The 14,934-nt window shown below is 49.2% G+C and overlaps 1 protein-coding gene across 1 annotated transcript in view; it reads right to left on the bottom strand.

Annotated features, from left to right (window-relative positions):
* LOC137535495 (zinc finger protein 585A-like) overlaps positions 1–14,934 on the bottom strand; it is a 105,977-nt gene that overhangs the window by 52,575 nt on the left and 38,468 nt on the right. The gene's annotated exons all lie outside the window — the stretch shown is intronic.

Here is a 14,934-nt window from a genome sequence, read left to right as displayed (position 1 = left end):
ATAGTGCTGTGTGGCAGTCAGTGTAGGGGGAGGAGCTGCTGCTGCTGCTGATACAGGGATAGTGTTAGAGAGGCTGTAGTGTGATATAGTGCTGTGTAGCAGTCAGTGTAGGGGGAGGAGCTGCTGCTGCTGATACAGTGACAGAGTTAGAGCGGCTGTAGTGTGATATAGTGCTGTGTGGCAGTCAGTGTAGGGGGAGGAGCTGCTGCTGCTGCTGATACAGGGATAGTGTTAGAGAGGCTGTAGTGTGATATAGTGCTGTGTGGCAGTCAGTGTAGGGGGAGGAGCTGCTGCTGCTGATACAGGGACAGTGTTAGAGAGGCTGTAATGTGATATAGTGCTGTGTAGCAGTCAGTGTAGGGAGAGGAGCGGCTGCTGATACAGGGACAGTGTTAGAGAGGCTGTAGTGTGATATAGTGCTGTGTAGCAGTCAGTGTAGGGGAAGCAGCTGCTGCCTATACAGGGACAGTGTTAGAGAGGCTGTAGTATGATATAGTGCTGTGTAGCAGTCAGTGTAGGGGAGGAGCTGCTGCTGCTGATACAGGGACAGTGTTAGAAAGTCTGTAGTGTGATATAGTGCTGTGTAGCAGTCAGTGTAGGGGGAGGAGCTGCTGCTGCTGATACAGGGACAGTGTTGGTGAGGCTGTAGTGTGATATAGTACTGTGTAGCAGTCAGTGTAGGGGGAAGAGCTGCTGCTGCTGATACAGGGACACTGTTAGAGAGGCTCTAGTGTGATATAGTGCTGTGTAGCAGTCAGTGTAGGGGGAGGAGCTGCTGCTGCTGATACAGTGACAGAGTTAGAGCGGCTGTAGTGTGATATAGTGCTGTGTGGCAGTCAGTGTAGGGGGAGGAGCTGCTGCTGCTGCTGATACAGGGATAGTGTTAGAGAGGCTGTAGTGTGATATAGTGCTGTGTGGCAGTCAGTGTAGGGGGAGGAGCTGCTGCTGCTGATACAGGGACAGTGTTAGAGAGGCTGTAATGTGATATAGTGCTGTGTAGCAGACAGTGTAGGGGGGAGGAGCTGCTGCTGATACAGTGACAGTGTTAGAGAGGCTGTAGTGTGATATAGTGCTGTGTAGCAGTCAGTCTAGGGGGAGGAGCTGCTGCTGCTGAAACAGGGACAGTGTTAGAGTGGCTGTAGTGTGATATAGTGCTGTGTAGCAGTCAGTGTAGGGGGAGGAGCTGCTGCTGCTAATACAGGGACAGTGTTAGAGTGGCTGTAGTGTGATATAGTGCTGTGTAGCAGTCAGTGTAGGGGAAGCAGCTGCTGCCGATACAGGGACAGTGTTAGAGAGGCTGTAGTATGATATAGTGCTGTGTAGCAGTCAGTGTAGGGGGAGGAGCTGCTGCTGCTGATACAGGGACAGTGTTGGTGAGGCTGTAGTGTGATATAGTACTGTGTAGCAGTCAGTGTAGGGGAGGAGCTGCTTCTGCACATACAGGGACAGTGTTAGAGAGGCTGTAGTGTGATATAGTGCTGTGTAGCAGTCAGTGTAGGGGGAAGAGCTGCTGCTGCTGATACAGGGACACTGTTAGAGAGGCTCTAGTGTGATATAGTGCTGTGTAGCAGTCAGTGTAGGGGGAGGAGCTGCTGCTGCTGATACAGTGACAGAGTTAGAGCGGCTGTAGTGTGATATAGTGCTGTGTGGCAGTCAGTGTAGGGGGAGGAGCTGCTGCTGCTGCTGATACAGGGATAGTGTTAGAGAGGCTGTAGTGTGATATAGTGCTGTGTGGCAGTCAGTGTAGGGGGAGGAGCTGCTGCTGCTGATACAGGGACAGTGTTAGAGAGGCTGTAATGTGATATAGTGCTGTGTAGCAGACAGTGTAGGGGGGAGGAGCTGATGCTGATACAGGGAAAGTGTTAGAGAGGCTGTAGTGTGATATAGTGCTGTGCAGCAGTCAGTCTAGGGGGAGGAGCTGCTGCTGCTGATACAGGGACAGTGTTAGAGTGGCTGTAGTGTGATATAGTGCTGTGTAGCAGTCAGTGTAGGGGAAGCAGCTGCTGCCGATACAGGGACAGTGTTAGAGAGGCTGTAGTATGATATAGTGCTGTGTAGCAGTCAGTGTAGAGGGAGGAGCTGCTGCTGCTGATACAGGGACAGTGTTAGAAAGTCTGTAGTGTGATATAGTGCTGTGTAGCAGTCAGTGTAGGGGGAGGAGCTGCTGCTGCTGCTGATACAGGGACAGTGTTGGTGAGGCTGTAGTGTGATATAGTACTGTGTAGCAGTCAGTGTAGGGGAGGAGCTGCTTCTGCACATACAGGGACAGTGTTAGAGAGGCTGTAGTGTGATATAGTGCTGTGTAGCAGTCAGTGTAGGGGGAGGAGCTGCTGCTGCTGATACAGGGACAGTGTTAGAGAGGCAGTAGTGTGATATAGTGCTGTGTAGCAGTCAGTGTAGGGGAAGCAGCTGCTGCCGATACAGGGACAGTGTTAGAGAGGCTGTAGTATGATATAGTGCTGTGTAGCAGTCAGTGTAGAGGGAGGAGCTGCTGCTGCTGATACAGGGACAGTGTTAGAAAGTCTGTAGTGTGATATAGTGCTGTGTAGCAGTCAGTGTAGGGGGAGGAGCTGCTGCTGCTGATACAGGGACAGTGTTGGTGAGGCTGTAGTGTGATATAGTACTGTGTAGCAGTCAGTGTAGGGGAGGAGCTGCTTCTGCACATACAGGGACAGTGTTAGAGAGGCTGTAGTGTGATATAGTGCTGTGTAGCAGTCAGTGTAGGGGGAGGAGCTGCTGCTGCTGATACAGGGACAGTGTTAGAGAGGCTGTAGTGTGATATAGTGTTGTGTAGCAGTCAGTGTAGGGAGAGGAGCTGCTGCTGATACAGGAACAGTGTTAGAGAGGCTGTAGTGTGATATAGTGTTGGGAGAACAGTGTTCGCCACTGTTCGGGTTCTGCAGAACATCACCCTGTTCGGGTGATGTTCGAGTTCGGCCGAACACCTGATGGTGTTCGGCCAAACTGTTCGGCCATATGGCCGAACTAAGAGCGCATGGCCGAACGTTACCCGAACGTTCGGCTAGCGCTGTGATTGGCCGAACGGGTCACGTGGTTCGGACCCGAACGCGCTCTGATTGGCCGAACGGGTCACGTGGTTCGGGTAAATAAATATCCGATCCACGTTATTTCTCCGCCATTTGTCTGTGGGTTTAGCTTTGGGTAGGCAGGCAGGGTAGTTCTCTCTCCAGCCAGGCTAGCCAGGGTCCCCCCAGTCATTGTGTCGCTGCTGGGAACAGTAGTACACCGCTCACCCACACTATATAGCATTGTGTTTACTGCCACTCTGTGTGTCTGCTGGGAACAGTAGTACACCGCTCACCCTGTATAGCATTGTGCTCTGTGTCACTGCTGGGAATAGTAGTACACCGCTCCGCCACACTATATAGCATTGTGTTTACTGCCACTCTGTGTGTCTGCTGGGAACAGTAGTACACCGCTCACCCTGTATAGCATTGTGCTCTGTGTCGCTGCTGGGAATAGTAGTACACTGCTCAGCCACACTATATAGCATTGTGTTTACTGCCACTCTGTGTGTCTGCTGGGAACAGTAGTACACCGCTCACCCTGTATAGCATTGTGCTCTGTGTCGCTGCTGGGAATAGTAGTACACTGCTCAGCCACACTATATAGCATTGTGTTTACTGCCACTCTGTGTGTCTGCTGGGAACAGTAGTACACCGCTCACTCTTTATAGCATTGTGCTCTGTGTCGCTGCTGGGAATAGTAGTACACCGCTCAGCCACACTATATAGCATTGTGTTTACTGCCACTCTGTGTGTCTGCTGGGAACAGTAGTACACCGCTCACCCTGTATAGCATTGTGCTCTGTGTCGCTGCTGGGAATAGTAGTACACTGCTCAGCCACACTATATAGCATTGTGTTTACTGCCACTCTGTGTGTCTGCTGGGAACAGTAGTACACCGCTCACCCTGTATAGCATTGTGCTCTGTGTCGCTGCTGGGAATAGTAGTACACCGCTCACCCACACTATATAGCATTGTGCTTACTGCCACTCTGTGTGTCTGCTGGGAACAGTAGTATACCACTCACCCTGTATAGCATTGTGCTCTGTGTCGCTGCTGGGAATAGTAGTACACCGCTCAGCCACACTATATAGCATTGTGTTTACTGCCACTCTGTGTGTCTGCTGGGAACAGTAGTACACCGCTCACCCTGTATAGCATTGTGCTCTGTGTCGCTGCTGGGAATAGTAGTACACTGCTCAGCCACACTATATAGCATTGTGCTTACTGCCACTCTGTGTGTCTGCTGGGAACAGTAGTACACCGCTCACCCTGTATAGCATTGTGCTCTGTGTCGCTGCTGGGAATAGTAGTACACCGCTCAGCCACACTATATAGCATTGTGTTTACTGCCACTCTGTGTCGCTGCTGGGAACAGTAGTACACCGCTCACCCACCACTGTATAGCATTGTGCTCTGTGTCGCTGCTGGGAATAGTAGTACACCGCTCAGCCACACTATATAGCATTGTGTTTACTGCCACTCTGTGTCTCTGCTGGGAACAGTAGTACACTGCTCACCCACCACTGTATAGCATTGTGCTCTGTGTCGCTGCTGGGAATAGTAGTACACCGCTCACCCACACTATATAGCATTGTGTTTACTGCCACTCTGTGTCTCTGCTGGGAACAGTAGTACACCGCTCACCCTGTATTGCATTGTGCTCTGTGTCGCTGCTGGGAATAGTAGTACACCGCTCACCCACACTATATAGCATTGTGTTTACTGCCACTCTGTGTGTCTGCTGGGAACAGTAGTACACCGCTCACCCACCACTGTATAGCATTGTGCTCTGTGTCGCTGCTGGGAATAGTAGTACACCACTCACCCACACTATATAGCATTGTGTTTACTGCCACTCTGTGTCTCTGCTGGGAACAGTAGTACACCGCTCACCCTGTATAGCATTGTGCTCTGTGTCACTGCTGGGAATAGTAGTACACCGCTCACCCACACTATATAGCATTGTGTTTACTGCCACTCTGTGTGTCTGCTGGGAACAGTAGTACACCGCTCACCCTGTATAGCATTGTGCTCTGTGTCACTGCTGGGAATAGTAGTACACCGCTCACCCACACTATATAGCATTGTGTTTACTGCCACTCTGTGTCACTGCTGGGAACAGTAGTACATCGCTCACCCACCACTGTATAGCATTGTGCTCTGTGTCGCTGCTGGGAATAGTAGTACACCGCTCACCCGCCACTGTATAGCATTTCTGTACTGCCACTGTACTGCTGCCATTCAGCGTGTACTTTTAAGGATAAGTGAAATGAAGAAGAAATCCTGTGAAAGAGGGAAGGGCAAGGGAAGAGGTGTTCCCCCTGACGGTTCACGTACAGGCCACAGTGGAGCACCGAAGAAAACCCACTCAATACCGCCCATGTTGTCCAGGAAATCAACCCTCACAAATCCAAAAGAACAGGACCAGATAATTAATTGGATGACCTCTCAAGCGTCCAGCAGTGGGTTAAGCAGCACCAGCACATGACGCACGAGGTCCGAGTCCTCAGCCAGTTACAAGGAGCCAGTGGGCACAAAGCAGACACAACCGGCAGCGACACCACGCACACAACTGCCAAATAACCAGTCCGAAGAATTTCCTCAGGACACAATGGGGTATTCGCAGGAGCTATTCCCAGCCCAACAAACTTCCACCTTTCAAAGGTCAATGGAACTGACAGAAATTTTGTGCCCGGATTCACAACCATTGACTGTGGGAAATGCACCGCGCACTGAAATGCAAGGCGAGTCCGAGGAGGACTCGGAAACCCAAATCCCAGATCAAGTTGGGCAGGAGGGGTTTCAATTGCAGGAGGTTGGCCGAGAAGATCTTGAAGACGACGTTGGAGTGTGCTGCGCAGAGGTTGTTGTGGGGAGCTCTACTCCACGGCGGCGGCCCACAATCACATATGACGAGTTTGAGGAGATGGAAGAGGAGGAGGAGGGTATGGACAATGTTGACAGAGACCCAGATTTTGAATGTGAAGGAGAACATCGCCGTCGTAGCAGCAGCACAGATGAGTCTGTTGAAGAACCCACTGCTGCACGAGTTCGACTTGTGCCACAAGGTAGGCGGCGTGAAATTTCAGGCACCACAAGCGTGGAAGTTCAAGTGAGACAAAAAAGAGGCGCAAACAGAAATCGCCAGCAAGGCAGGTGCTCCAAAGTCTGGCCTTTCTTTGAAGACTGCAGTGAGGATGGTATCATGGTGATTTGCAAGGTGTGCAAGACCCGCCTGAGCAGGGGGAAACATATTAACAACCTCTCCACCACCAGCATGACCCGCCACATGGTATCCAAACATCCCACTCTGTGGCCGCCAGGACAGGGTACCAGCAGCAACACTGCCTCCCTTGGGGTCACCAGACTCACCACCAGACCCTCCTCAGCAGCAGCAGTAGCCCAGCCATTGCGTGGTTCACAATAACATTCACAAACATCAGACGACGCTGACACTGTCACTTTCCGGAATAGTGCTCTTGAGGTCTCCCAGTCATCAAACACAACAACCAACAGCCGTTCAGTGTGCAGCCCTACAGTTCAGTTGTCTGTCTCGGAGATGCTTGAGCGCAAGAGGAAATTGCCAGCAAATGACCCCCGGGCCGTGGCAGTAACAGCCAGCATAGCCAAGCTTCTGACCTGCGAAATGCTGCCATATCGAGTGGTGGAGACAAACAGCTTCAAGGGCATGATGTCAGTGGCCATCCCACGTTACATGGTTCCCAGCCGCTACCACTTTGTGCGCTCTGCAGTGCCTGAGTTGCATGAGCACGTGGTCAGCAAAATAACCTGAAGCTTGAAGAATGCCGTTGCCTGCAAGGTTCACCTCACCACTGACACCTGGACGAGTGCGTTCGGCCAGGGTCGATACATCTCCCTTACCGCGCACTGGGTGAACCTTGTAGAGGCTGGCAGCGATTCCTCACCTGCTACGGCGCGGGTGTTGCCCACGCCGCAAACAGCTGCACCGCCGTCCCTCCCACTCGATAACAACAGCAGCACCTACCTCTCTGACTCCTTCTCCTCCAACGCATCTCAAAGCTGTACCTCATCCGGAAACGCTAACCCAGCAGCAGTAGGATCGTGAAAGCAGTGCAGCACAGCTGTTGGCATGCGTCAGCAAGCGTTGCTGAAGCTGATCTGCCTTGGGGATAAGCAGCACACAGGGGAGGAAATTTGGAGGGGAATAAAGGAACAGACGGATTTGTGGCTGGCACCGCTGGACCTGAAACCGGGCATGGTTGTGTATGATAATGGGAGTAATCTCATTCGCGCTTTAAGGTTGGCTAAGCTGACACACATCCCTTGCCTGGCGCACGTGATGAACATAGTAGTTCAGCGGTTCCTGAGGACATACCCAGGCGTGGCCGATCTTCTGTTGAAGGTGCGACGAGTGGCCAAACATTGTAGAAATTCCAGTACTGCTTCGGGGGCACTCGCCAAGATGCAGGAGCGCTTCAATCTCCCCCACCATCGCTTGCTGTGTGATGTCCCTACGCGCTGGAATTCTACGCTGCACATGCAGAAGAGTGCAGTGGTCCAGTACATGACGGCGCAGTACCGAGGTGCATCCGGACAGCTGCCAAGCTTCGGTGGATCCGATTGGGCCAACATGTTGGACCTCTGCCAAGTCCTCCAAAATTTCGAGCAATCCACGTTGCTTGTGAGCAGTGACAACTCTTCAGTCAGCATTACCATACCACTGCTGTGTTTACTGAAGAAGTCAATGTTGAAAATCAAGGAAACAGCTGTCATGATGCAACTGGGGGAATCTGAAGGAGAAAATGATCAGCGTGATGGTACCAACATCAGGCCATCCGCCTCAGGAAACGCTGGCCCCAGCAGCTATGACGAAGAAGAGGAGGAGGAACAGTTGGAGTTGGAGCAGGAATTTCATGCCACCACTGACGAGGGCCAGAGCGGTGCACGTTGGACTTCCACAATTCAGCGCGAATGGTCAGCAGAAACAGACCAGGAAGAAGGTGACGACTATGATGCATCACAACAACTATCACAACGCTCACAAGAGGATGATGAGGATTCTGGCAGGACTCTGGCACACATGGCTCAATTCATGCTAGACTGCATTGAATGCGACCCACGCATTGTGCGCATTCTGGACAACACCAATTACTGGGTTTATACCCTTCTGGATCCACGGTACAAACACAATGTTCCAAAACTGCTTGAAGAAAGAGTCAGACAGGTCAAAATGGAAGAATACCAGCAGGCCCTTGTGGAGACTTTAGAGAGGAGATTGACATCCTCCCCCTCCTCTAGCCAGTTGTACACCGACAGACTGACTTCCGCAAACCCAGGACGACCAGGAGGGCAGCAAACAACACAAGCCGCAGCTAGTGCCCAAAAGGGAATGGTATCGGCAGTGTCCTTGGAGTGGGAAAATTTTCTGACACCCATGCAGCAGCCCACAGAACAGCAAGCGTGCAGATCCACCTCCAACACCGATCGCCTGGAGAAGATGGTCAAGGACTACATGTCAGATGGCGTAGCTGTGTTGAACAATCCATCTGCACCCTTCAACTATTGGGTATCGAAGCTAGACACCTGGCACGAACTGGCAATGTACGCAATAGAGGTGCTGGCTTGCCCGGCAGCCAGCGTTATGTCGGAACGCTGTTTCAGTGCTGCCGGAGGCATCGTCACAGATCGGCGTATCCGCCTCTCCACAGAAAATGCAGACCGTCTGACTCAAATTAAAATGAATCAATCCTGGATTGGAAACGACTATGCAACACTCCTGGACCCCAACCAAGTAACATGAACAATGACCATCTGTGATGGGTTAGCGTTGCCGGTCCCTGTTTATGGAACCTCTTATCTTTATTACATTTATGACTGCATGGCGGTACAAAGCATGCTATCCGCACACTTCTTGTCCTCATGCAAGGCCTGGGTTGTTGTGTCTCAAAGCGTGGCCTTCTCCTCCTACGCCTCCTCCTGTTCCATCACGTGTGCTGCTGCTGGGTTAGCGTTTCCGGTCCCTGTTTATGGAACTTCTTATCTTTATTACATTTATGACTGCATGGCGGCAAAAAGCATGCTATCCGCACACTTCTTGTCCTCATACAAGGCCTGGGTTGTTGTGTCTGAAAGCGTGGCCTTCTCCTCCTGCGCCTCCTCCTGTTCCATCACGTGTGCTGCTGCTGGGTTAGCGTTTCCGGTCCCTGTTTATGGAACCTCTTATCTTTATTACATTTATGATTGCATTACGGCAAAATGCATGCTACCTGTGCAAAGAAAACAGACATTTCCCGCATTTTAAAGACAGTTTTCCCTTTGAAACTTTAAAATTGATTTTCTCAAAAACTATAAGCTCTTTTTGCTAATTTTTTTTCCTCTTGTACCCACTCCCAAGGTGCACATACCCTGTAAATTTGGGGTATGTAGCATGTAAGGAGGCTTTACAAAGCACGAAAGTTCGGGTCCCCATTGACTTCCATTATGTTCGGAGTTCGGCGCGAACACCCGAACATCGCGGCCATGTTCGGCGAACGTTCGCGAACCCGAACATCCAGGTGTTCGCCCAACACTAGTGTGATATAGTGCTGTGTAGCAGTCCGTGTAGGGAGAGGAGTTGCTGCTGATACAGGGACAGTGTTAGAGAGACTGTAGTGTGATATAGTGCTGTGTAGCAGTCAGTGTAGGGGGAGGAGCTGCTGCTGCTGATACGGGGACAGTGTTAGAGAGGCTGTAGTGTGATATAGTGCTGTGTAGCAGTCAGTGTAGGGGAGGAGCTGCTGCTGCTGATACAGGGACAGTGTTAGAGAGGCTGTAGTGTGATATAGTGCTGTGTAGCAGTCAGTGTAGGGGGAGGAGCTGCTGATAGAGGGACAGCGTTAGAGAGGCTATAGTGTGATATAGTGCTGTGTAGCAGTCAGTGTAGGGAGAGGAGCTGCTGCTGATAGAGGGACAGCGTTAGAGAGGCTATAGTGTGATATAGTGCTGTGTAGCAGTCAGTGTAGGGGGAGGAGCTGCTGCTGATACAGGGACAGTGTTAGAGAGGCTGTAGTGTGATATAGTGCTGTGTAGCAGTCAGTGTAGGGAGAGGAGCTGCTGCTGCTGATACAGGGACAGTGTAAGAGAGGCTGTGGTGTGATATAGTGCTGTGTAGCAGTTAATGTAAGGGGAGGAGCTGCTGCTGCTGCTGCTGCTGATACACTGACAGTGTTAGAGAGGCTGTAGTGTGATATAGTGCTGTGTAGCAGTCAGTGTAGGGAGTGAAGCTGCTGCTGATGATGATACAGGGACAGTGTTAGAGAGGCAGTAGTGTGATATAGTGCTGTGTAGCAGTTAATGTAAGGGGAGGAGCTGCTGCTGCTGCTGATACACTGACAGTGTTAGAGAGGCTGTAGTGTGATATAGTGCTGTGTAGCAGTCAGTGTAGGGAGAGGAGTTGCTGCTGATACAGGGACAGTGTTAGAGAGGCAGTAGTGTGATATAGTGCTGTGTAGCAGTCAGTGTAGGGAAAGGAGCTGCTGCTGCTGATACAAGGACAGTGTTAGAGAGGATGTAGTGTGATATAGTGCTGTGTAGCAGTCAGTGTAGGGGGGAGGAGCTGCTGCTGATACAGGGACAGTGTTAGAGAGGCTGTAGTGTGATATAGTGCTGTGTATCAGTCAGTGTAGGGGAGGAGCTGCTGCTGATACAGGGACAGTGTTAGAGAGGCTGTAGTGTGATATAGTGCTGTATGTATTATATATGTAGAGACCAGCGCTAAAATTGCATGCAATGAGTCCCTATACAAAGGAATGTTGAGTTTATATATAAATAATGTCCGCCAGTTCATTCAAAGATCAGGGCAGTCGTTTGCGCTCTATATGGACTTTGGTGAGTCCCCTTTAAATCAGATAATGTAAATAGACAGCGCTCCGCTTGTACCAGGATATCACTTCACTCCCAATAGAGTAACACTCACCCCGCCTGTGTGACCACTGCGAGATTGGTCAGATATCGCTCTATGTTGTCCAATCGTCTTCTGCTGGTTGGTGGTTAGAAGTTGTCCTTTCCCTGCGCTTTTCAGATGTCGTCCAGATGCTGCTGTTCCTATATGCAGTAGGCTCAGAGGAGAGGAAAAAGACCTCACATAGCGTGATTCCGTATGATTAAAAAAACCTTTATTTAATAATGCACTTACAGACTTGTGCAGGGTAACAGCGCTCAGAGTTTAACGGGCTCCCCCCCCGTGCCTCTCCGGATAGGCTGGTTGGTGTCCCCGCTAATCGTTCAGTAGTAGTGCTGTATGTAGCAGTCAGTGTAGGGGGAGGAGCTGCTGCTGCTGATACAGGGACAGTGTTAGAGAGGCTGTAGTGTGATATAGTGCTGTGTAGCAGTCAGTGTAGGGAGAGAAGCTGCTGCTGCTGCTGATACAGGGACAGTGTTAGAGAGGCTGTAGTGTGATATAGTGCTGTGTAGCAGTCAGTGTAGGGGAGGAGCTGCTGCTGCTGATACAGGGACAGTGTTAGAGAGGCTGTAGTGTGATATAGTGCAGTGTAGCAGTCAGTGTAGGGGGAGGAGCTGCTGCTGCTGATACAGGGACAGTGTTAGAGAGGCTGTAGTGTGCTATAGTGCTGTGTAGCAGACAGTGTAGGGGGAGGAGCTACTGCTGCTGATACAGGGACAGTGTTAGAGAGGCTGTAGTGTGATATAGTGCTGTGTAGCAGACAGTGTAGGGGGAGGAGCTACTGCTGCTGATACAGGGACAGTGTTAGAGAGGCTGTAGTGTGATATAGTGCTGTGTAGCAGTCAGTGTAGGGAGAGGAGTTGCTGCTGATACAGGGACAGTGTGAGGGCTGGAGCACACCGAGCGGGTTCTGACGCGTTTTTACAGCCGCTTGCGGCTGTGGATACGCTAGGGTAATGTATTTCAATGGGGTGGTTCACACCAGAGCGGGAGGCGTTTTGCAGAGATGCATACTCCTGGGCTGAGGCATTTTTTGGATTTCGGAGGCGTTTCTGCCTCCAATGTAAAGTATAGGAAAAACGCCAACCGCTCTGAAAAACGCCAGTTCAGAGCGGTTTTGCAGGCGTTTTTGTTACAGAAGCTGTTCAGTAACAGTTTGCTGTAACAATATATGAGAACATGCTGGGTCAGAAGCTGTTATCCGATTCATTGTCAGATGTGTTGCCAGAGAGATATGACATCTCCTTGTGTTTCATATCTCTTTCTTCCCTAATGAGGGGGGTGGATCTGGTTTAGAATCTCCACCCCAGCAGAGAGGGGGTTAAACCTGTGCTGCAGACCCAATAATGTCCTTTGTCAGTCCTCATGGACCACTGATAATATGGCTGGAGTATTTCACAATATTGCTGGAATGTACAAGGATTTTCCAGAACTTTAATACCTCAGCAGATGCATGGTCACATCACACACTGTCTCAGCATCCGTTATTTTCTTATTTCTAATTCCTTGTATTTTGCTATTATTAGTATTTAATATTTATATAGCGCCAACATCTTCCTCAGCGCTGTACAGAGTATATTGCTGTGCAACTCTCTGATCATTGTTAGATGTTTTTGACAATACAGTATTTTTATGCCTTTTATTATGCAATGAATGGTTAATCCATGTCGGTGTTGCCTGTGCTCTGAATAGCCCAGTAAAGAGTCCTGCCTTCTGTACAGACGTTACCAGACAGATTGCTGTATTGTGATATCTCTAGTTAGGTTGTTGCAGTGACCTCTCTCTTACAGGAATAGGTAAGTTTAGGAGGCCTCTCACTCCTCATCAAAAAGAGAGCTGGTGGCAGCATAGCAAATTTCTCATGACAGGATTGGAAATGTATTGGTTAGCCTTGCAATCAACATTGTATTGTGTAGGGACACTCCAAGCAATTTAATTTGTTACTTTGTGTATACTGTAGTGAGGAAGGCATTCCGGGCACTCCCAGTGGCCAGGGACAGAATTGCAGCAAGGCTGTGTGGAGTTAACCACCCCCCGATGATCCAGTCACAGTCTCAGTGATCTAATCTCTCTGAATATCAGTCCTGTGTGTGTCCACTTAAGGTAGCCATACACTGGTCGATTTGCCATCAGATTCCACCAACAGATATTTCCCTCTCTGATTGAATCTGATCAGAGAGGGATCATATGGCTGCCTTTACTGCAAACAGATTGTGAATTGATTTCAGCCTGAAACCGTTCACAATCTGTGGTGGTGGTGGTGCTGCCACCACTAACCGTCCACCTCCCCCGCCGCATACATTACCTGCTCCGGGCGGCGCGAGTCCCCAGGTCTCCGCTGTCTTCTCCGCTCTGGTCTGGTCTCCGGATCCAGCAGGCTTTACTTCTTCCTGTCTGGGGGAAGTTTAAACAGTAGAGCACACTCTACTGTTTAAACTTCCTGCCGGGACAGGAAGGAGTGAAGCCTTCTGGATTCGGAGCCCAGCGAGGAGACGGAGCAGCAGTGACCGGGGGAATACTCGCCGGCGGAGCAGGTAATGTATTGCAGCTGTATTCAGGCACTCGAACGCCGCTAGCGACGCGCTCCCTACCCGCGGGCGATCGACGGTAATTTACTGCACGGAGCGATCGACGGCATTGATCTATTTCGGGACGAAATAGATCGAAATTTTGCGTTAACGATTTGACAGCAGATTTGATCCCCGTGATCAAATCTGCTGTCGATCGGCGGGGAATCGGCCTAGTGTATGACCAGCTTTAACCACTCAATGACAATTGGAGGTTTATAAACGTCCAGTGTATTTGTGGAGAGTGCACCACCAGTTTGTTACTAAATGAGGCACATGTGGTATTTTAACCATGATGAGTTGTACAATACATTTTGGTGGGTCTTACAGCTTGGACACACATAACATAAAAAATAGGTACGGACAAACTCAATCCAACATAAAAAAGTCATTTTCAAAATTATGATCAAATTTGAGAAAGTTTTAGCAAAACTACAAAAACCATATGTGGTAACATTTTAACCATGATAAGTAGAAGAATAGAGTTTAAAGAGTTTTAGGGTTGAGGCCCATGTCTTGTGTATTCTTTTTAGTCACAAACTGAATCAAAGACAATGACATTTTTGCATATTCTGTACCAAAATAAAACTTGTAAAATGAAAACAAAGTGACAGAATATGAAAGAAACAACAAACGAAAAACAGAAAAAAAAGACAACTTTATTTCCAAATACAATATTGTCACCATACATTGTGCTAGGAACATAATCTAAACGTTGTTATAACCAAGATGGATAAGCAAATATAACTTGTGGGTTTAACATATAGTTAGCATTGTTTATTGTAAAGCTATAATGCATGTAAATGGAGAAATAGTGTCCTTTTCTGTGTTTTTTTCCCTTCTTTTCCCTTCAAAATGCATTTAAAATAAGGTAATTGCTAAACAAAATGATCACACATTTAAAGTCTAATTTGTCCTGAAAAAAAAAATACACAGATCATTTAGGTGTGAATAGTAGTAATAACATTATTGGTGAATGAGTGGGAGCAGTGCTGATATGTGAAAATCGGTTTGGTCCTGAAGTGGTTAAAGTGAACCTCCAGATTAAAAATCTACTCAGCAGCACTGAAAAGGTTTGGTGTTTCTTTAACATTTTCATAGCATCAGAACTTTATTTCTCTTATACAAGCCTCATTTTTAGCTGCACAGAAGAAAACTGCCCAGGCATTTTTCCCCGATGGTGTGCAAAGCATGATGGGATTTCTGATGTTGTTCTCGTTCTGCTGTTTTGGTGCAAACTTTGAAAAAAAAATTTGAATTGGAGATTTAAAGCCTAGCGCGCGCAGCTGGGAGGGGTGATCAGTACACAGGACAGTTGGAACTGTGTCTCATGCTCCCTTGTCACCTCCTTTCAACCAAAAAGATGGCTGCCCCCATGAAATCACAAACATTTGCCTGTTCTTTTAAAACAGGGTG

The sequence above is a fragment of the Hyperolius riggenbachi genome, chromosome 10, assembly GCF_040937935.1.
Source record: "Hyperolius riggenbachi isolate aHypRig1 chromosome 10, aHypRig1.pri, whole genome shotgun sequence".
NCBI lineage: Eukaryota > Metazoa > Chordata > Amphibia > Anura > Hyperoliidae > Hyperolius > Hyperolius riggenbachi.
The sequence above is the reverse complement of the archived record's forward strand: the minus strand, read 5'-3'. Positions and strand labels throughout refer to the sequence as shown.